At 37.1% G+C, this 23,349-nt stretch overlaps 1 long non-coding RNA gene across 2 annotated transcripts; it reads left to right on the top strand.

Moving 5' to 3' along the window:
- Positions 1 to 2,416: 2,416 nt before the first annotated feature.
- On the top strand, positions 2,417 to 4,851 carry LOC126671709 (uncharacterized). Of its 2 annotated transcripts, none has more exons than XR_007639088.1 (2): positions 2,417 to 2,464; positions 4,519 to 4,851. It is a non-coding gene; the product is annotated as an uncharacterized LOC126671709 (long non-coding RNA). The 2 variants fall into 2 exon arrangements; XR_008790471.1 differs by lacking the exon at positions 2,417 to 2,464 and adding an exon at positions 3,718 to 3,793.
- Positions 4,852 to 23,349: the final 18,498 nt, after the last annotated feature.

Here is a 23,349-nt window from a genome sequence, read left to right as displayed (position 1 = left end):
TTATGCTTCTCGCCAGTTGAAAAAGCATGAAGTTAATTATCCAACCCATGATCTAGAATTAGCAGCGGTGATATTCGCATTAAAGATTTGGAGACATTACCTATATGGAGCAAAATGCGAAATATTCACTGATCACAAGAGTCTGAAATACATATTTGATCAACGAGAGTTGAATCTCAGGCAGAGGAGGTGGATGGAGTTGCTAAAGGATTATGACTATACGATACAGTATCATCCTGGCAAAGCTAACGTAGTGGCTGATGCGTTGAGTAGAAAATCAGCAGGAAGTTTAGCTCACATTACTTTAGTTGAGAAGCGACGAATGGTTAGAGAAGTGCATTCGTTGTTTGATCAAGGAGTTCAATTAGAGGTTTCATATTTGGGGAGTTTGTTAGCTCAAATGACGATTAAACCTACATTGAATGATCAGATTAAGGAACTTCAGACAACAGATCCTCAACTAAAGCATGTTATTGCAGAAGTTCAAAAGGGAATGAACTCTGAGTATAATTTGAAAGGTGGTATTCTGAAATTTGGTACAAGGGTATGTGTACCAAATGTAGAGGAATTGAAACAGAGGATTATGATGGAGGCACATGGATCTAAGTATAGTGTTCATCCTGGTTCTACCAAGATGTATCACGATGTTAAGGAGATGTATTGGTGGTATGGTATGAAACGGGATATAGCAGAATTTATTGCTAAGTGTCCGATATGCCAACAAGTGAAGTTGGAACATCAGAGACCATTTGGATTTTTGCAACAATTACCAGTACCAGAATGGAAATGGGAAAGAATAACCATGGATTTCGTCGTTGGATTGCCTAAGTCGCAACATGGTTTTGATTCGATATGGGTTATCGTTGATCGAATGACAAAGTCGGCTCATTTCATCCTGATCAAGGTTACCTATACGGCAGCGAAGTTGGCACAGATTTATATTGACAAAGTAGTCAGTTTACATGGAGTTCCTGTGTCAATTGTGTCAGATCGAGGATCAGTTTTTACATCCCGATTTTGGCAAAATCTGCAAGAGGCTTTAGGAACGCGTTTAGATTTTAGTACAGCGTTTCATCCCCAAACGGATGGACAGTCTGAAAGGACCATCCAGACTTTGGAGGATATGTTAAGAATGTGTGTTTTAGATTTCGGAGGCCATTGGGATGAGTATCTACCGTTAGTAGAGTTTTCATATAACAATAGTTATCATTCCAGTATCGAAATGGCACCGTATGAGGCGTTGTATGGACGTAAGTGTAGATCTCCAATTTGTTGGGAAGAAGTTGGAGAAAGAAAGTTGACAGGAGCTGAAATTGTTCAGATTACGTCTGAGAAAGTGTCGTTGATTAAGCAACGTTTAGAAACTGCATTTAGTCGGCAAAAGAGCTATGCTGATATGAGGAGAAAGGATATGGAATTTCAAGTCGGAGATTTTGTGTTTCTTAAAATATCACCTATGAAAGGTGTAATCCGATTTGGAAAGAAAGGAAAGCTAGCGCCGAGATATGCAGGGCCTTACGAGGTTATTGAGCGAATAGGAGCGGTAGCTTATAAGTTAGCATTACCGTCTGAGATGTCGCAAGTACATCCAGTGTTTCACGTGTCGATGCTTAGAAAGTATATTCCTGACCCTCATAGACTTATTCAACCTCAGGAGGTTGAGATAGACGAGAAACTATCTTATGAGGAAGAACCGGTAGAAATTGTGGATACCCAGATTAGGAAACTCCGTAGTAAGGAGATACCTATGGTAAAAGTGCTCTGGAGGAGCCGTACAATCGAAAAATGTACGTGGGAAACAGAGGTGGATATGCGGAAACGATATCCCCACTTGTTTGCTCAAGGTAATAGTTTGTTTTGAAATTCGAGGACGAATTTCTTATAAGGAGGGGTGAATGTAATACCCCGTAGAATTATTAGCGTTTATTTTCGTGTGAGTCCGATTTTAATTAATTAGGACCTCGAAAATAGTGAATAAATTCACGTGATGAATTTATACGTGTGATAATATAATTTGGTATGTGTTTGCCTTAAATTTGATTTTTGGCAATTTTACGTGTTAAAAGTGAATTTTGTGATTTTTCACTAAAAACCGTCTAAATAATTATTTTTAATATTTTTAAAGGCCCAAAAATATTTTAACTCAGCACATATGATATGGTTTAATGTTTTTGAGTGTTTGAGAAAGTTAAATTATTTTGCCCCTAGAGTTCGAATTATTTACAAGAATGCCATAATGGCAAACTTGTAAATAATTGAAACATGATTTAATATCTAGATATTTTCCCTACATAAGCTTGGTGCCCAAGCAATGCATTGTCTTCTTCATTTTCTTGTGGGTGCCGAATACACCATAACCACAAACACCAAGCTTTATACTTTCATTTTCTCTCAAAACTTTCTTCAAGAAAATTGACGGGAATATTGTGTAGATCGTTAAGGTGTATTTGCATGTTCGTTTGAGGTATAATTTCAAGCTCAAATCTTAGTTTTTAGTTGCTGATGTTGGTTAAGTGTTAGAAACATGCATAGGATGGTTTATATGTGATGTTTGATGGATAATTAGTTGGTTTTAGTAATTGTTTATATGGGTTTTGGTTTTAAATAATTTTTCCGTGAAAATTAAATTATTTATTTTAATTTATGGGCTGATCTATATGTTGAGATTTACATATGCTTTGAAGTGAAATTTTTGTGGATTAAAAATGTTAATTAATTCGGTTGTTAATTTAATTAGTTGGGTTTCGATTTTTAATTGTTTTAAAGCTTAAAAATAGCTTAAAAATGTTAAATAAAGGGATTTTTAATTTCTGGAAATAATTTTATTTATGGATGAGTTATATTTGTGTTTGATGTTAATTAAATGTATAATGGTGAATTTTTAGCGGTTTAATAATCGGGTTTTAATTTTTAATAACTCTATTCGGTTAAAATTTGATGAAAAAGGGTAAAATTGTCATTTTAGTTTTTGGGCAGAAAATATTTATGAAAAATTTACGAAATGTGTTTGATAATTATTTGTGGAGTTTAAATGATTTTTGTGAAGTGTTTTGACGGATTAATAATCGGTTTTGATTATTAATTGATATTTCGGTTTTAATGGTTAAAATAATGGAAAATAATTATTTTAAAAATTACGGGCTGCTGTTTTTACAAGATAAAAATTAAAAATGTATTTGAAAATTATTTTGGTGAATTTCGGTGTTAAAATGGCTTAAAATGGATTTCAAGCGTTTTTAGCGTTTTTGAGTTTTCCGGCCAAAACCACCGGAATACGGTGACCGGAGTTTGAGTGAAGGGGATAGAGCATGTTGGCTCAGTCCTAAACTCAGTTGGCAGCAGTTAGTGCCGAAATATTTTTGGCAGAAAATAAGGGGGGCCGAGCCCCGGGTCAAAAATATTTTACGGAAAAATATTTTTGGATATTTTTGAATTGTGATATGTTTGTTGATATTTTTTAAAAGTGTATTTTAGAAAATTATGTGAATTGAATGTGTGTTAGAATTATATGGAATTATAATTCTATGTTTATTCATTGAATTAAATAAATTACGTGGTGTATCGTAAAGAAATACGATGATACGGAAATAGATAGTCGGAATCAAATTTGGTTATGTAGTTATGTGGTTTATATGGTTGAGTCGGTCTAGAGTATATCCTAGAATTTAGATTTATTACATTTATTAATGTTTAATCTCTAAATTAGATCCAGCGAGTTTTGTCGCGGAAACCGGCGAGCTAAGGTTTTGATATTCGACGGGTGATATTTTTATATTTGGAATAAGCGAGTACTGTGAGTGTGTTTACAACTTATACTGCTAAATATTAGTATTAAAAATATTGCGAACTGCTTTACATGATTTACAAATGCTTTATTTTATTTTGAATTTAAATCGCATGAACTATTATACATAGTTTTGAAACCGATTTAGATTCATTGAAACATGCTTACTATTGGGCGGCAATAGTGCCGTGTGATCACCGGTATTGCATTTAGAATGTGTTTGCATGTGAAAATGGTATGTGGAAATCTGGACGACGGTCTGGAAGTCAGGCGACGACCTAGACATATGGAAACAGATCTTCAGAGGCAACGAAATATAGACGACCAAAGGCAGTTAGCGAAACTGCCGAGATCTGAGAGGTTGAACCTTTTATTAAAAAAAGTGAAGTTGGCGACAGTATTTATGTACTGCCGAAATCCGTTGTATTGTAAGAAGAGTCTGGGACTTTCAAATACGTAAAATAAGAGTAATCGGATTTGACTAGCTAAAAGTACAAAAAGAGAAAATAAATACGGCCAAAGGAAAATAAAAGGTTAACCCGAATGGAATGGAAAAAAATGGAATATTTATGTTTCCTGTGTTGAAAGCATATAGGAATATGAATCATGGTTTAGGGTTTCATATGAATCGGTAATCTGGAATGCATTGCTTTCATATTAATGTTTATTAGTACATGTTGTACGCATTCACTCAGTTATTATAGCTGACCCCGTTGAATTTAATATTTTTACAGGCGAGTAGTTTGAGGTGTGGATTTCCAATTTCTTGTTCCGGAAATCCCTGGCTTGAATAAAGTGAGAATGACTTTCCTTTATGTGTCTAGAGTTGCAGTAGCTAGAATAATGAACGGTGATACCTTAGTAGTCGTTGGACTTATTTATGCTTTATATTTTATAACGCTCAAACTCTGATATAATATGTAATGTGTGAATGCTGTGCGAAAGTCCGAGCGACTGCACTTGAATAAAATGCGGTGAACGCATCTGCAAAGTGAAATGCAGTTAAGTCCATAGAGAAATGGCCTGCATAGTGAAATGCAGTAATTACCATAGTAAGATGGTATGCACATGAGATGCATGATAAACCATAGAGAAATGGTTTTGAAAACTAAAATGCAATAATTAAAGAGAAAACTATGTGCATGTTTTTAAATGGTAATTTTCTTCAGAACGTTTTAAACTGCGATTTTAAAATGTTCGAAAATGATTTGAATTCCGCGAAAAATTTTAAGTGATTTTTAATGTATTTTAAGGCTTGCTACGGGTTTCGGAGCAACCACTCCCATTCCCTAGCGCCGGTCTCGATGCCGAGAATCGGGTCGTGACAATTTTAAACGTTTGGTTTTGTTTTGTAACGTTTGTATAGGTTTGGCTTAAATCGCTAAAAATGTAAAACGTTTAGATTTGTTTCGTAACGTAATAAACGTTTGGCTTTGTTTCATAACGTTTGGCGTAAATCGCTAAAAAGGGGAAACGTTTGGATTTGTTTCGTAACTTTTGTAAAAGTTTGGCTTAAATTGCTAAAAAGGTGAATCGCTTGGATTTGTTTCGTAACGTTTGTAAACGTTTGGCTTAAATAGCTAAAAAGGTGAAACGCTTGGATTTGTTTTGTAACGTTTGTAAACGTTTGGCTTAAATTGCTAAAAAAGGGAAACATGTGGATTTGTTTCGTAGCGTTTGTAAACGTTTGGCTTAAATCGCTAAAAAGGTGAAACGTTTGGATTTGTTTCGTACCGTTTGTAAATGTTTGGCTTAAATCGCTAAAAAGGTAAAACGTCTGGATTTGTTTCGTAACATTTTTAATCGTTTGGCTTCAATCGCTAAAAAGGTGAAACGTTTGGATATGTTTCGTAATGTTTGTAAATGTTGGCATAAATCGTTAAATAGGTGAAATATTTGGATTTGTTTCGTAACATTATAAACTTTTGACATAAATTTCTAAAATGTGGAAACGTTTGGATTTGTTTCATAACGTTTGTAAATGTTTGGCTTAACTAGCTAAAAAGGTGAAATGTTTGGTTTTGTTTCATAACGTTTGTAAACGTTCGGCTTAAATCGCTAAAAAGGTGAAACGTTAGGATTTGTTTCATAACGTTTGTAAACGTTTTTCTTAAATTACTAAAAAGGTGAAATGTTTGGTTTGTTTCGAAACGTTTGTAAACGTTTGGCTTATATTGCTAAAAAGGTGAAGTGCTTGGTTTTGTTTCTTAAAGTTTGTAAAGGTTTGGCTTAAATCGCTAAAAATGTGAAACGTTTAGATTTTCTTCGTAACGTTTTAGACGTTTGGTTTTGTTTCATAACGTTTGTAAACGTTTGGCTTAAATCGCTAAAAAGGGGAAACGTTTGGATTTGCTTTGTAACTTTTGTAAAAGTTTGGCTTAAATTGCTAAAAAGGTGAATCGCTTGGATTTGTTTCGTAACGTTTGTAAACGTTTTGCTTAAATCGCTAAAAAGGTGAAACGCTTGGATTTGTTTTGTAACGTTTGTAAACGTTTGGCTTAAATTGCTAAAAAAGTGAAACATGTGGATTTGTTTCGTAGCGTTTGTAAACGTTTTGCTTAAATCGCTAAAAAGGTGAAACGCTTGGATTCGTTTCGTACCGTTTGTAAATGTTTGGCTTAAATCGCTAAAAAGGTAAAACGTCTGGATTTGTTTCGTAACATTTTTAATCGTTTGGCTTCAATCGCTAAAAAGGTGAAACGTTTGGATATGTTTCGTAATGTTTGTAAACGTTGGCATAAATCGTTAAATAGGTGAAATATTTGGATTTGTTTCGTAACATTATAAACGTTTGGCATAAATTGCTAAAATGTGGAAACGTTTGGATTTGTTTCGTAACGTTTGTAAATGTTTGGCTTAACTAGCTAAAAAGGCGAAATGTTTGGTTTTGTTTCGTAACGTTTGTAAACGTTCGGCTTATATCGCTAAAAAGGTGAAACGTTTGGATTTGTTTCGTAACGTTTGTAAACGTTTTTCTTAAATTACTAAAAAGGTGAAATGTTTGGCTTGTTTCGTAACGTTTGTAAACGTTTGGCTTATATTGCTAAAAAGGTGAAGTGCTTGGTTTTGTTTCTTAACGTTTGTAAAGGTTTGGCTTAAATCGCTAAAAAAGTGAAACGTTTAGATTTGCTTCGTAACGTTTTAAACGTTTGGTTTTGTTTCGTAACGTTTGTAAACGTATGGCGTAAATCGCTATAAAGGCAAAACGTTTGGATTTGTTTCGTAACGTTTGAAATGTTTGGTTTAAATCGCTAAAAGGGTGAAACGTTTGGATTTGTTTCGTAACCTATGTAAACGTTTGGCCTAATTTGCTAAAAAGGTCAAACGCTTTTATTGGTTTCGTCATGTATGTAAACGTTTGGCTTAAATTGCTAAAAACAAGAAACGGCTTGGATTTGTTTCTAAACGTTTGTAAACGTTTGACTTAAACTGCTAAATAGGTGAAACGTTCGGATTTGTTTCGTAGCGTTTGTAAACGTTTGGCTTACATCGCTAAAAAGGTGAACCGTTTGGATTTGTTTTGTAGCGTTTGTAAACGTTTGAATTAAATCGCCAAAAAGGTGAAACGTTTGTATTTGTTTCGGAACATTTGGCTTAAATTTCTAATAAGGTGAAACGCTTGGTTTTGTTTCAGAATGTTTGTAAACGTTTGGCTTTAATTGCAAAAAACGTGAAACACTTGGATTTGTTTCGTTACGTTTGTAAACGTTTGGCCTAAATTGCTAAAAAGGTGAAACGCTTGGATTTGTTTCGTATCGTTTGTAAACGTTTGGCTTAAATTACAAAAAAGGTGAAATGCTAGGTTTTGCTGCTTAACGTTTGTAAAGGTTTGGCTTAAATCGCTAAAAATGTAAATGTTTGGATTTGTTTCGGAACGTTTTAAACGTTTGGTTTTGTTTCGTAACGTTTGTAAACGTTCGGCTTATATCGCTAAAAAGGTGAAACATTTGGATTTGTTTCGTAACGTTTGCAAACCTTTGGCTTAAATTGCTAAAAAGGTGAAACGCTTGGATTAATTCCATAAAGTTTGTAAATGTTTGGCTTAAATCGCTAAAAAGGTGAAACGTTTGGATTTGTTTCCTAACCTTTGTAAACGTTTGGCTTAAATTGCTAAAAAGGTAAAACGCTTTGATTTGTTTCGTATTGTTTGTAAATGTTTGGCTTAAATTGCTAAAAAGGAGAAACACTTGGATTTGTTTTGTAAAGTTTATAAACGTTTGGCTTAAATTGCTAAAAAGGCGAAACGTTTGGATTTGTTTCATAGCATTTGTAAACGTTTGGCTTAAATCGCTAAATAAGGGAACCGTTTGGATTTTTTTGTAGCGTTTGTAAACGTTCGGCTTAAATCACTAAAAAGGTGAAACATTTTAATTTGTTTCGAAACATTTATAAATGTTTAGTTTAAATTTCTAAAAAGGTGAAACGCTTGGATTTGTTTCGGAACGTTTGTAAACGTTTGGCATAAATTTTTAAAAAGGGGAAACGCTTGGATTTGTTTCGCAACGTTTGTAAACGTTTGGCTTAAATTGCTAAAAAGGAAAAACGCTTGGTTTTATTTTGTAACGTTTGTAAACGTTTGACTTAAATCGCTAAAAATGTGAAACGATTGGTTTTGTTTCGTAACGTTGTAAACATTTCGTTTTTTTTCGTAACGTTTGTAAAGGTTTGGCTTAAATCGCTAAAATGTGAAACGTTTGGATTTGTTTCATAACGTTTTAAACGTTTTGTTTTGATTCGTAGCGTTTGTGAACGTTTGGCTTAAATTGCTAAAAAGGAGAAACGCTTGGATTTGTTTCGTAGCATTTGTAAACGTTTGGCTGAAATTACTAAAAAGTTGAAACACATGGATTTGTTTTGTAACGTTTGTCAATGTTTGGCTCAAATTACTAAAAAGTTGAAACATTTGGATTTGTTTCATAACCTGTGTAAACGTTTGGCTTAAATTGCTAAAAAGGTGAAACGTTTGGATTTGTTTCGTAACGTTTGGAAACCTTTGGCTTAAATCGCTAAAATGGTGAAACGTTTGGATTTGTTTCGTAGCGTTTGTAAACGTTTTGCTTCAATCGCTAAAAAGGTGAAACATTTGGATTTGTTTCGAAACATTTGTAAACGTTTTGCATAAATCGCTAAAAAGATGAAATATTTAAATATGTTTCGTAACGTTTTAAACGTTTGACTTAAATTGCTAAAATGGGGAAACATTTGGATCTGTTTCGTAACATTTGTAAACGTTCGGCTTAAATTGCTAAAAAGGTGAAATGTTTGGTGTTTTTTTCATAACGTTCTTAAATGTTCGGCTTAAATCTCTAAAAAGGTGAAACGTTTGGTTTTATTTCGTAACGTTTGTAAACGTTCGGCTTAAATCTCTAAAAAGGTGAAACATTTGGTTTTGTTTCGTAACGTTTGTAAACCTTTGGCTTAAATTGCTAAAAAGGTGAAACGCTTGGATTAATTTCGTAACGTTTGTAAACGTTTGGCTTAAATTGCTAAAAAGGTGAAACGCTTGGATTAATTTCGTAACGTTTGTAAACGTTTGGCTTAAATAACTAAAAAGGTGAAGCATTTTGATTTGTTTCGTAACGTTTGTAAATGTTTGGCTTAAATCGTTAAAAAGGTGAAACGTTTGGATTTGTTTCGTACCGTTTGTAAACGTTCGCCTTAAATCGTAAAAATGGTGAAACATTTGGATTTGTTTTGTAACGTTTATAAACGTTTGGCTTAAATTGCTAAAAAGGTAAAAAGTTTGGATTTCTTTCGTAGCATTTGTAAACGTTTGCCTTAAATCGCTAAAAAGGGGAAATGTTTTGATTTGTTTCGTACTGTTTGTAAACGTTTGTCTTCAATCGCTAAAAAGGTGAAACGTTTGGATTTGTTTCGTAATGTTTGTAAACGTTTGGCATAAATCGCTAAAAAGGTGAAATGTTTGGATTTGTTTCGTATTGTTATAAACGTTTGGCATAAATCGCTAAAATATGGAAACGTTTGGATTTGTTTCGTAACATTTGTAAATGTTTGGCTTAACCTGCTAAAAAGGTGAAATGTTTGGTTTTGTTTCGTAACGTTTGTAAACGTTCGGCTTAATTTTCTAAAAAGGTGAAACGTTTGGATTTGTTTCAAAACGTTTGTAAACGTTTGGCATAAATCGCTAAAAAGGTGAAATATTTAAATATGTTTCGTAACCTTTTAAACATTTGGCTTAAATCGATAAAATGGGGAAACGTTTGGATCTGTTTCGTGACATTTGTAAACGTTGGCCTTAAATTGCTAAAAAGGGGAAATGTTTGGTTTTTTTTTCGTAACATTCGTAATTGTTCGGCTTAAATCGCTAAAAAGGTGAAACGTTTGGTTTTATTTCGTAACGTTTGTAAACGTTCGGCTTATATCGCTAAAAAGGTGAAACGTTTGGATTTGTTTCGTAACGTTATTAATTATTTGGCTTAAATTGCTAAAAAGGTGAAACGCTTGGATTTATTTCGTAACGTTTGTAAAATTTTTGGCTTAAATCGCTAAAAAGGTGAAACGCTTAGATTTGTTTCGTAGCATTTGTAAACGTTTGTCTTAAATCGCTAAAAAGGTGAAACGTTTGGATTTGTTTCCTACCGTTTGTAAACGTTTGGCTTCAATCGCTAAAAAGGTGAAACGTTTGGATTTGTTTAGTAATGTTTGTAAACGTTAGGCATAAATTGCTAAAAAGGTTAAATGTTTGGATTTGTTTCGTAACGTTATAAACGTTTAGCATAAACCTGCTAAAAATGTGAAATGTTTGGTTTTGTTTCGTAACGTTTGTAAACGTACGGCTTAAATCTCTAAAAAGGTGAAACGTTTGGATTTGTTTTATAACGTTTGTAAACGTTTTGCTTAAATTCTAAAAAGGTGAAACACTTGGATTTGTTTCGTAATGTTTTTAAACTTTTGGCTTAAATTACTAAAAAGGTGAAATGCTTGGCTTTGTTTCGTAATGTTTGTAAACGTTTGACTTATATTGCTAAAAAGGTAAAACGCTTGGTTTTGTTTCTTAACGTTTGTAAAGGTTTGGCGTAAATCGCTAAAAATGTGAAACGTTTGGATTTTTTTCGTAACGTTTTAAATGTTTTGTTTTGTTTCGTAACGTTTGTAAACGTTTGGCTTAAATCGTTAAAAAGGGGAAACGTTTGGATTTATTTCGTAACGTGTGTAAACATTTGGCTTAAATCGCTATAAAGGCTAAACGTTTGGATTTGTTTCGTAACGTTTGTAAACGTTTGGCTTAAGTAGCTAGAAAGGTGAAACGTTTGGATTTGTTTTGTAACCTTTGTAAACGTTTCGCTTAAATTGCTAAAAAGGTGAAACGCTTTGATTTGTTTCGTGATGTTTGTAAACTTGTTGCTTAAATTGCTAAAAAGGAGAAATGCTTAAATTTGTTTCGTAACGTTTGTAAACGTTTGGCTTAAATTGCTAAAGAAGGGTAAACGTTTGGATTTGTTCCGTAGCGTTTGTAAACGTTTGGCTTAAATTGCTAAAAAGGATAAACGTTTGGATTTGTTCCGTAGCGTTTGTAAACGTTTGGCTTAGATCGCTAAAAAGGCGAACCATTTGGATTTGTTTTGTAGCATTTAAAAACGTTTGGCTTAAATTGCTAAAATGTGGAAACGTTTGGATTTGTTTCGTAACGTTTGTAAATGTTTGGCTTAACTAGCTAAAAAGGCGAAATGTTTGGTTTTGTTTCGTAACGTTTGTAAACGTTCGGCTTATATCGCTAAAAAGGTGAAACGTTAGGATTTGTTTCGTAACGTTTGTAAACGTTTTTCTTAAATTACTAAAAAGGTGAAATGTTTGGCTTGTTTCGTAACGTTTGTAAACGTTTGGCTTATATTGCTAAAAAGGTGAAGTGCTTGGTTTTGTTTCTTAACGTTTGTAAAGGTTTGGCTTAAATCGCTAAAAATGTGAAACGTTTAGATTTGCTTCGTAACGTTTTAAACGTTTGGTTTTGTTTCGTAACGTTTGTAAACGTATGGCGTAAATCGCTATAAAGGCGAAACGTTTGGATTTGTTTCGTAACGTTTGAAATGTTTGGTTTAAATCGCTAAAAGGGTGAAACGTTTGGATTTGTTTCGTAACCTATGTAAACGTTTGGCCTAAATTGCTAAAAAGGTCAAACGCTTTTATTGGTTTCGTCATGTATGTAAACGTTTGGCTTAAATTGCTAAAAACAAGAAACGGCTTGGATTTGTTTCTAAACGTTTGTAAACGTTTGACTTAAACTGCTAAATAGGTGAAACGTTCGGATTTGTTTCGTAGCGTTTGTAAACGTTTGGCTTACATCGCTAAAAAGGTGAACCGTTTGGATTTGTTTTCGTAGCGTTTGTAAACGTTTGGCTTAAATTTCTAAAAAGGTTAAACGCTTGGATTTGTTTCGGAACGTTTGTAAACGTTTGGCTTAAATTGCTAAAAAGGTGAAACGCTTGGATTTTTTCGTAACGTTTGTTAACGTTTGGCTTAAATTTATAAAAAGGTGAAACGCTTGGATTTGTTTCGTAATGTTTCTAAACGTTTGGCTTAAATTACTAAAAAGGTAAAATGCTTGGCTTTGTTTCGTAACGTTTTTAAACGTTTCGCTTATATTGCTAAAAAGGTGAAATGCTTGGTTTTTTTCTTAACGTTTGTAAGGGTTTGGCTTAAATCGCTAAAAATGTGAAACGTTTGGATTTGTTTCGTAACGTTTTAAACGTTTGGTTTTGTTTCGTAACGTTTGTAAACGCTTGGCTTAAATTGCTAAAAAGGGGAAACGTTTGTATTTGATTCGTAACGTTTGTAAACGTTTGGCTTAAATCGCTATAAAGGCGAAACGTTTGGATTAGTTTCATAACGTTTGTAAACGTTTGGCTTAAATCGTTACAAAGGCAAAACGTTTGGATTTGTTTCGTAACGTATGTAAATGTTTGGCTTTAATCGCGACCAAGGTGAAACATTTGGATTTGTTTCGTAACGTTTGTAAACGTTTGGCTTAAATTGCCAAAAAGGGGAAATTCTTGGATTTTTTTCGTAACGTTTGGCTTAAATTGCTAAAACGGTGAAACGTTTGGATTTGTTTCGTAGCGTTTCTAAACGTTTGGCTTAAATCGCTAAAAAGGTGAACCGTTTGGATTTTTTTTATAGCGTTTGTTAATGTTTGGCTTAAATCGCTAAAAAGGTGAAACGTTTGGATTTGTTTCGGAACGTTTGTAAACCTTTTGCTTAAATTTCTACATAGGTGAAACGCTTGGATTTGTTTCGGAACGTTTGTAAACGTTTGGCTTAAATTTCTAGAAAGGTGAAACGCTTGGATTTGTTTCGTAACGTTTGTAAACGTTTGGCTTAAATTGCAAAAAAGGCGAAACGCTTGGTTTTGTTTCGTAACGTTTGTAAATGTTTGGCTTAAATTTCTAAAAAGGTGAAAAGCTTGGATTTGTTTCGGAACATTTGTAAACGTTTGGCTTAAATTTCTAAAGAGGTTAAACGCTTGGATTTGTTTCAGAACGTTTGTAACGTTTGACTTAAATTTCTAAAAAGGGGAAACACTTGGATTTGTTTCGTAACGTTTGTAAACTTTTGGCTTAAATTGCAAAAAAGGCGAGACGCTTGGTTTTGTTTCGTAACGTTTGTAAATGTTTGGCTTAATTGCTAAAATGGGAAACGTTTGGATTTGTTTCGTAACGTTTTAAGCATTTTTTTTTGTTTCGGAACGTTTGCAAATGTTTGGCTAAAGTTGCTAAAAAGGGGAAACGTTTGGATTTGTTTCGTAATGTTTGTAAATGTTTGGCTTAAATCGCTAAAAAGGCAAAACATTTGGATTTGTTTCGTAACGTTTGTAAAAATTTGGCTTAAATCGCTATAAAGGTGAAACGTTTGGATTTGTTTCGTATCGTTTGTAAACATTAGGCTTATATCGCTAAAAAGGTGAAACGTTTGGATTTGTTTCGTATCGTTTGTAAACGTTTGGCTTAAATCACTTAAAAGGGGAAACGTTTGGATTATTTTCGTAACCTTTGTAAACGTTTGGCTTAAATTGCTAAAAATGAGAAACGCTTTGATTTGTTTCGTAAAGTTTGTAAAAGTTTGGCTCAAATTGCTAAAAAGGAGAAACGCTTGGATTTGTTTCGTAACGTTTGAAAACGTTTTGCTTAAATCGCTAAAAAGGATGTTGCAGAGTTTGACTTTCTGCATGTAAAGTTGGAACATCAGAGACCGTTTGGATCTCTGCAGCCGCTATATTCCAGAGTGGAAATGGGAGCGTATCGCTATGGACTTCGTGGTTGGTTTACCACGTACCCGACAGTAGGATGATTCGATTTGGGTGATTGTTGACCATTTAACCAAGTCAGCTCACTTCTATCGATCAAGGTTACTTATCAGGCTTCGCAGTTGGCAAAGTTTTACATCGATCGGATTGTTAGTCTCCATGGTGTACTAGTGTTGACAGTTTTGGACAGAGGTTTGATTTTCACCTCTCGGTTTGGAAGGCATTGCAGGAATCTTCGGGTTCGAGATTGGATTTCAGTACTGCATTTCATCCTCAGACTGATGGTCAGTCTGAGAGGACGATTCAGACTTTGGAGGATATGCTTAGGATGTGTATTCTCGACTTTCAGGGTAGATAGGATACTCATTTGCCTTTGATTGAGTTTTCCTACAACAACAGTTATCACGCTAGTATCGAGATGGCACCTTATGAGGCTTTGTGTGGGCGCAAGTGTCGATCTCCTATCTATTGGGAAGAGGTCGGCGAGCGTAGACTTTCTGGAGCTGAGATCGTCCAGATTACCTCAGAGAAGGTACCTTTGATCAAGCGTAGGCTTGAGACTGCTTTTAGTCGGCACAAGAGTTATGCTGATCTTAAGCGGAAGGATTTAGAGTTTCGTGTTGGCGACTATGTATTTCTTCGGGTTTCGCCTATGAAGGGCGTTGTGCGTTTTGGTCCTAAGGGGAAATTAGCACAGAGGTTTGTTGGTCCGTATGAGATCATAGAGAGAGTTGGAGTAGTTGCTTATCGTTTGTCGTTGCCGCCAGACATGTCTTTGGTACATCCAGTGTTCCATGTCTCGATGTTGCGGAAGTGCATTTCTGATCCTTCTCAACTGATTGTACCACAGAGTGTTGAGATTGACCAAGAGATATCTTATGAGGAGAAGCCTGTTGAGATTGTTGATACGCAGGTGTGAAGTTGCGGAACAAGGAGATTCCGATGGTTAAGGTTCTGTGGCGGAATCACTTTGTAGAAGAGTGCACCTGGGAGACGGAGTCCGACATGAGGAGCCGTTTTTCTTTCCTCTTTCCTTGAGGTACGTTGGATTTGTTGATTGCTTTTATGTTACGTTACTACCTTGGGTTATGTGTTTATTTTATGTGTTACTTTGGTGTTTAATACTTTGGGCATTGTGCTATGCGTATTACTTTGGTATGTTTATGTGAGTTGTTGCTTATTTTCGTAGTTGTAAAATCGAGGACGATTTTGTTTTTAAGTTGGGGAGAATGTAACACCCCGTATTTTTTTGACTTGTTCCGTTAAGCCAAAACGGTACCTTGGGTTCGTTTGAGTGGTTCGACTACTTGGAATCGTGATTCGAAGGTTCTAAACCTTCTAATATGTATTTTAAAATGTATTAGGAGTAGTCTCGGAGTTTGGAACATTTTCGATTTCAGATTCAAAATCTCAATTTTTCATCAGAGGCAGTAGCATTTCGCGGGCGCGACATATATCACGGGCGTGATGCGTACACTGTTTAGTTCGTTGATTTTCTATAAATACCACCTTAATTCGACCTAATCAGATTTTACATTTCTTAAAAAAACCCTATTATGGCACCTACTCTCTGAATATCATCTCCTACCTATTCCTTAGTCTAATTTGATTATTGGTAAGTAAATTCATGAATCTCTTAAGATTTAATCATAGTTTAATCGTTCCTATTTGTTCTTAATCCTCTTGCCATCGTTTCACTTGATTGTAGGCTGATTTTGGGATTTATAAATTCTGGGTTTTCTTCCTTTGGTTGCTCTTAATCTATTTCAAAAGGTTAGTGGCTCTAAACCCTTATTATTGTCACGACCCAATCTCAGGGCCGAGACCGGCGCTAGGGAATGGGAGTGGTTGCTCCGAAACCCGTAGCAAGCCTAAAAACATAAAATAATTTTTCGCGAAACGTAAACGTCATGCATGACATAAGCAAACACGTGTCATGCAGAAGCACACATGCCAGGCACACATATCCTCTGGCAGTCACCATATATATAACGCAGCAAGCGTAAAACGTTTAAAACTTTAAAACGTTAAAGTAATATTTACAGAAAACTTTATATACAAGCTGACTTACAAAATACTTATCTACTGCAGCTCTAAGAATAAAGTACTGTTCCTTTACATACTCAAAAATACAGACTTCTTGGAGTATGATAGAAGTCTGTTGCTTCAAAGCGTCTTTATCCTGAAAGGAAATCTGTGAGGGGTCAGTATATTGGGATATACTGAGTGAGTTCATACATTTACTAATAAGTATTCAAATAAAACATAAAATCGTAATCAATCATATGCAGCCAAGTACAGGATCCGATTGAAACCTTAATCCTCAACATACTAATAATCAATCGATCAACCCAATCATAAATATCAACTGCGAGTCCAACTCGCTGGTGGCCCAGCCACTAGATACGGGGACTTCCAGGCTACACCGTAGCCGAGTTCACTCTCATATCGAAATCATAACCCAATCGTAAATTTCATATTCATCATCAGCTCCCAGCTGAGGCATATCAAAAACTGGTGATCACACAGTCCTATTGTCACCCAATAGGTAGCACGTTCCATCGGATCAATACTGGTTTCAAATCAAGCATATGCAATTCGTATAAAAGTTTCATATATAAAACACGCGGTTCCATTAATAAGCAATATAAAATAATTGCTTAAATAAATACTTTAAAAGAAAATCATATAAACTCACTGAAAACGTTTATCCAAAAATACGTCGGGCTTTAGAAACGTCAAGCTTCCCGAACTCCATGTCCAGCTCCTTCTTGCCTCGCTGGATCTAAAACAATTTCAAAACATTTGACTCATATCAGAATCCTATTCTAAGATTGACTCTAGACTCTAGATTCGACACATTTCACTTTCATTAGTCGTCGTGCTTCTCACGCATATTCCGATAAACGATATCAAACTCGTTTACGGATCGTAAATTACTTCCAATTCAATCTTCTTATAACCTCATTAGGTTAACTACTATTCGATTTCCGATTCAATACGTGAATTCCATTAATTCAATCGAGGTACGAAGATTCAGGGTGCGAGAATCGAAGGGTGCACGCTCGTGCAGGGAGGTACACGTTCGTGTACCTTGGTACACGTTCGTGTACCATATGATGGTACACGTTCGTGTACCATATGATGGTACACGTTCGTGTACCTTAGTACACGTTCGTGTACCATTGATGGTACATGTTCGTGTACCACAAGTACATGTTCGTGTATCAAAAGTACACGATCGTGTACTGTCGTGCACGATCCCCCGGAATCGATTTCCGGGGTTTCCGACCTGCTATATACGTAAAAACGCTCCAAACTCAACCAAAACGCGTATTCTGAGCTCAAAACACTATATATCAATCTTAAACTCGATAAAACGATAAAATCGTTTCGTGGCCTAAAACTTTGAATCGATATAACTCAAAATATAATCAACAAAACGGTAAAACGTCAAGCTTACCGTGATTCGCCTCGAGAATACGTTCAATTGGAGTTATAAAACGTCGGAAACGGACGAGAAACGAAAACCGCGCGACGAACCGATCAGAAACGAGCGAACGAGAGAAATATGAAACTGATGAGGGAAAGGGATTCTGGAGCTTTCCTTTTCCTTAAGTTTATATATATAATGGCTAACTTGCCATTTGGTCCTTGAAACTTTTCAAAAGTTTCAATTTAGTCCAAAACCTATTCAATTAATCTTTCTATTAATTCAAATACGTATTATTTATCTGCGAATAAACAATACTAACTTAAAATATAGATTTTCATTGAAAATCCTCCAATTTCTATTTTCGGGGCTTAATTGGCTAATTTGCACTTTAGCCCCTAAACTTTTCAAAATTTACAATTTAGCCCCAAAATGTCTCCACATCCAAATTTTCAAAATTAATTCCTTAAATCCCGTTAATTGACTCATTAAATTTTTATCCTAAATTTCCGATATAATTAAGTTAAATTCTCCTTAATTTAATTTATCGGAAATCACGACACGTGGCACGACTTAATTACCTTAAAATATTTTGGGGTATTACATTCACCCCTCCTTAAAATAAATTCGTCCTTGAATTTAAAATTTAGCCACGTACCTTGAGTAAATAGATATGGATACTTCTGCCGCATATCCTCTTCTGTCTCCCACGTGCACTCTTCTATGGATTGACTTCTCCAAAGAACTTTCACCATTGGAATCCTCTTCGTTCGTAATTGTCGTATCTGCGTGTCGACAATCTGCACTGGCCGTTCTTCGTAAGTTAGTTCCTCGCTCACGTCCACCACTTGTGGTTGAATTATTCGAGAAGGGTCTGGTACATATTTCCGAAGCATGGAAATATGAAAAACAAGATGAACTTGCAACATCTCCTGTGGCAAGTCTAGCTTATAGGCAACTGAGCCTATACGCTCCACGATCTGATATGGTCCGAAATATCTCGGAGCCAATTTACCCTTCTTTCCGAAACGAATCACTCCCTTCATCGGTGATACTTTGAGAAACACGTAGTCTCCGAGCTGAAATTCGATATCCTTCCTCTTGGGGTCCGCGTAACTCTTCTGTCGACTGGAAGCAGTATTCAGACGTTGCTTTATCAACGGTACTTTTTCTGACGTAATCTGGATGATCTCTGCTCCAGTGAGCTTTCGTTCACCGACTTCATCCAAACAGATAGGGGATCGACACTTGCGACCGTATAATGCTTCGTAAGGAGCCATCTCGATGCTTGAATGATAGCTGTTGTTGTAGGCAAACTCGACTAGAGGTAGGTACGTATCCCAACTACCTCCGAAGTCTAATACGCAAAGTCGAAGCATATCTTCTAACGTTTGAATCGTTCGCTCAGACTGTCCATCCGTCTGAGGGTGAAACGCAGTGCTGAAATTTAATCGCGTTCCTAACGCGTCTTGTAAGCTCTTCCAGAAATGAGAGGTAAATACGGAACCTCTATCTGAAATGATTGACACGGGAACTCCGTGTAGGCTCACGATCTTATCGATATAAATCTCTGCCAACTTTGCTGCAGAATAAATCGTCTTGATAGGAATGAAGTGCGCTGACTTCGTCAAACGATCCACGATTACCCAAATAGAGTCGAACCCTTTCTGCGTCTTGGGTAATCCGATTACAAAATCCATCGTGATCTGCTCCCACTTCCACTCCGGGATGGGTAACGGCTGAAGAAATCCGTAAGGTCGCTGATGCTCCAATTTGACTTGCTGACAAATCGGGCATTTCGCCACGAACTCTGCGATGTCTTTCTTCATTCCGCTCCACAAATACGTTGATTTGATGTCGTGGTACATCTTCGTGGAACCAGGATGAACGCTATAGATCGTTCCATGAGTCTCCTCCATGATCTTTTGTCTCAAGTCTTCCACATCTGGAACGCACATTCGATTACCATACTTCAAGATTTTGTTGACGATACTGAAATCTTGACTCTTTCTTTGTTGAACTTCCTCAATTAGATGCTTCAATTGAGGGTCGTCTGCTTGCAACTCTTTGATCTGATCTATCAACGTCGATCGTATCGTTAATTGAGCCATTAGGTTTCCGAGAGATGAGATCTCAAACTCAACCCCTTGGCTAAACATCGTATGAATCTCGTTGATTAATGGTCTCCGCCACGTCGTTGTAACGTGCGCGAGACTTCCTGCTGACTTCCTGCTTAAGGCATCTGCCACTACGTTGGCCTTGCCTGGATGGTATTGTATCGTGCAGTCGTAATCTTTTAGTAGCTCCATCCATCTCCGCTGTCTGAGGTTTAACTCTCGTTGGTCAAAAATGTACTTCAAGCTTTTATGATCTGTAAAGATCTCACACGTAGCGCCGTATAAATAATGTCTCCAAATCTTTAGCGCAAAAATTACCGCTGCTAACTCTAGATCATGCGTTGGATAATTTTTTCGTGCTTCTTGAGCTGTCGCGAAACGTACGCTATTACTCTACCGTGTTGCATAAGAACACATCCTAATCCGATTCTTGATGCATCACAGTAAACTGTTAATCCTTCCGTTCCTTCTGGTAGTGCTAAGACTGGTGCCGTCGTTAGGCACTCTTTCAGTTTCAGAAAACTGAGTTCACATTGGTCCGTCCAGTTGAATTTCGCGTTCTTTTGAGTTAGCTTTGTCAAAGGTACAGCGATCTTTGAAAAATCCTATACAAATCGTCTGTAGTACCCTGCTAAACCAAGGAAACTTCTAACTTCCGTAACCGATTCAGGCCGCTTCCATTCTATTACAGCTTTGATCTTCTTTGGGTCAACCTTAATGCCACTTTGTGAAACCACATGACCTAAGAATGCCGCTTCCGTTAGCCAAAATTCACATTTAGAGAATTTGGCGTAAAGCTGATGCTCTCTTAGTGTCTGTAGTACTATTCGCAAATGTTGAGCGTGCTCTTCTTCTGTACTCGAATAGAATTAAATATCGTCGATAAATACGATCACGAACTGATCCAAGTACGGTTTGAATATCCTATTCATCAAATCCATAATGGCTGCTGGGGCGTTCGTCAATCCGAATGACATAACGAGGAACTCATAATGTCCGTATCGAGTTCGGAAATCAGTCTTTTGTATGTCATCGTTACGAATCTTCAATTGATGATAGCCTGATCTCAGGTCAATTTTGGAGAAAAACTTTGCTCCTTGTAACTGATCGAACAAATCGTCGATTCTGGGTAACAGATACTTATTCTTAATTGTCACCTTATTCAGCTGTCGATAATCGATACATAGTCGAAGCGATCCATCTTTCTTTTTCACGAACAACACTGGTGCACCCCACGGGGATACACTCGGTCTGATAAAACCACGATCAAACAATTCTTCTAACTGATCCTTAAGTTCTTTGAGCTCTGCTGGCGCCATTCGATAAGGAGGTATCGATATCGGCTTCGTGCCAGGAGCCAATTCGATACAAAATTCAATCTCGCGATCTGGGGGTAATCCAGGTAATTCCTCTGGAAAAACGTCTGGATATTCCGACAAAACTGGTACGTCACTTAAATTCACGCTTTTCTTCTCCACGTCTCGTACTATCGCTAAGAATCCTTGACATCCCTTCTTCAACATATTACAAGCTTTAATAGCTGAAATGATACTCGTAGAAGATTCCATCTTATCGCCCTGAATTGAAACCGCTTCAATTCCAGGCGTGTTAAATGTCACCGTCTTCTTCCGGCAATCCACATTAGCGTAGTGCTGAGCTAGCCAATCCATTCCTAGTATAACGTCAAAAGCTAATACTTCGAGTAAAATCAAATCAACTAACAAATCTCGTCCTTGAACTTTCACAGGACAAGACGGGTAAACGATACTAACTTCCACACTTTCTCCAACTGGAGTAGCTACGGATAAGGGATTCCTAAGATACGCTGGTTGCACTCCTAACTTACTAGCAAAACTAGGCGAAACAAACGAATGCGTAGCGCCCGGATCAAATAAAATTAATGCGTCTTGAGAAGCGATAGGAAAGGTACCTTGCACCACTACGTTGGAAGCCTGAGCCTCCTGAGGGTTCAGTGCAAAGACCCTAGCCTGACTTCCGCCAGCCTGCGAAGTCTGGCCAGTACCGCGTCCTCTGCTATTTCTTCCTCCACGATTTCCATAGCCACGGCCTCTCTGGCCAGTAAAGGTACTTCCTGTCTGATCATATCCTGACGCTAACTGCTGCGCGGTTCTCTGCTGCTGATAAGAAGGTTGTACTACAGTAGTCATTGAGCCTTGGGGCATCTGCCTCGGACAGTCTCTAGCGAAATGGCCCCGTTGACCACAATTAAAACATGCTCCATTAGCAGTGTAACACGCGGAGTAGTGCCTCCTATTACAGTTCAGACATAAAGGAACTCCGCCTCCCATGTCACTCATCGATCTGGCACTAAATCCGGTGCCTGAAGTACTGACTCTAGTTCCATACCGAGCTCTCTTATTTCTCTGTTGACGTGATGGAGGTCGAGAATAACTCCCAGCATATGATCGGGTAGGTGCGCTCTGAACGCTGCGAAACGTATTATCTCTCACAGGTGCAACATTGGAAGGGTCCGGAATTCTTCCAAAACGGATCAGCGAAACTTCCATTTGCCTAGCACTATCAATCAGTTGCACTAAGGTTCTTCCGATATCAGACGTCAGACTCACAAATTCAGCTCCTAGACCCTCTACAAACCTCGAGTTCACTCTAACAGGGTCTGTAGTCAGGTCTGGTGCAAACCTACTCACTCTGGTAAACTCCGTTACATACTCTTGCACATATCGATTGCCTCTACTCAGGGTCAACCACTGACTACGATAACTCTCCGTCACCGCATATGGTAAAAAGTATTCCCTAAAGTGGTTTGCAAATTCAGCCCAGGTCATAGTATCCATGGTTGGCTGAATATGCTGCTGAAACCAATCTTTCGCAGGTCCTTTCAACGACATTTCCACCATAATGATGGTCTGTCTCTCATTAGCTTGCAGGCGTCGAGCATTACGTTCTACTTCTTCGAGGAAATCGAGAGCATCGCCTGTACTGTCAAACTTAGTAGGCTTGAGGCGCATGTAAGCCAGAACGATATCTCGATCAGTGAAAGCAACATTGCGTAGCTGTTGCTGTTGAAGTTGTTCACGATGCATATTCTGCACCTCTGCCTGATTAGCTTGCATAGCCGCAATTCCCGTAAGGAACTGATTCAGATCAAAACCCACAACATTAGGTTGCTGGGCTTGCACTTGCACTCCAGGTGCCTGCGCCTGGGCCTCTTGGCCACCTCCTCCTCCCTGAACAGAAGACTCATCTTGAGCTTCTGGATGGACGTCATGCGCCCCTTCTATAACATTTCGTGCTGCAGCGGCAGCTCGCTCTACTTCTTGTCGTTGGTCAGACATCCTGACCAAGACAAACAGCGTTACTTAGCCACATAATCGCATATTATCGCAAACGAATACCGTATTAAACGCGCATCTCATCACATGCGCACAAAAACGTAAGACAGACTCACATCCTAGAGGGAAAGCTGAAAGTTTGAAAATCAAACGAGTACTTAACAAAGACAAGACTCGAATCCTATGTGCTGCAGTAGAGTCCTAGAAAAATCAATCACTCTTCTGACATAAGCAATGGTAACTGGACCATGCTCTGATACCAACATTGTCACGACCCAATCTCAGGGCAGAGACCGGCGCTAGGGAATGGGAGTGGTTGCTCCGAAACCCGTAGCAAGCCTAAAAACTTAAAATAATTTTTCGCGAAACGTAAACGTCATGCATGACATAAGCAAACACGTGTCATGCAGAAGCACACATGCCAGGCACACATATCCTCTGGC

This window comes from Mercurialis annua, linkage group LG3, assembly GCF_937616625.2.
Source record: "Mercurialis annua linkage group LG3, ddMerAnnu1.2, whole genome shotgun sequence".
Taxonomy (NCBI): domain Eukaryota; kingdom Viridiplantae; phylum Streptophyta; class Magnoliopsida; order Malpighiales; family Euphorbiaceae; genus Mercurialis; species Mercurialis annua.
The sequence above is the reverse complement of the archived record's forward strand: the minus strand, read 5'-3'. Positions and strand labels throughout refer to the sequence as shown.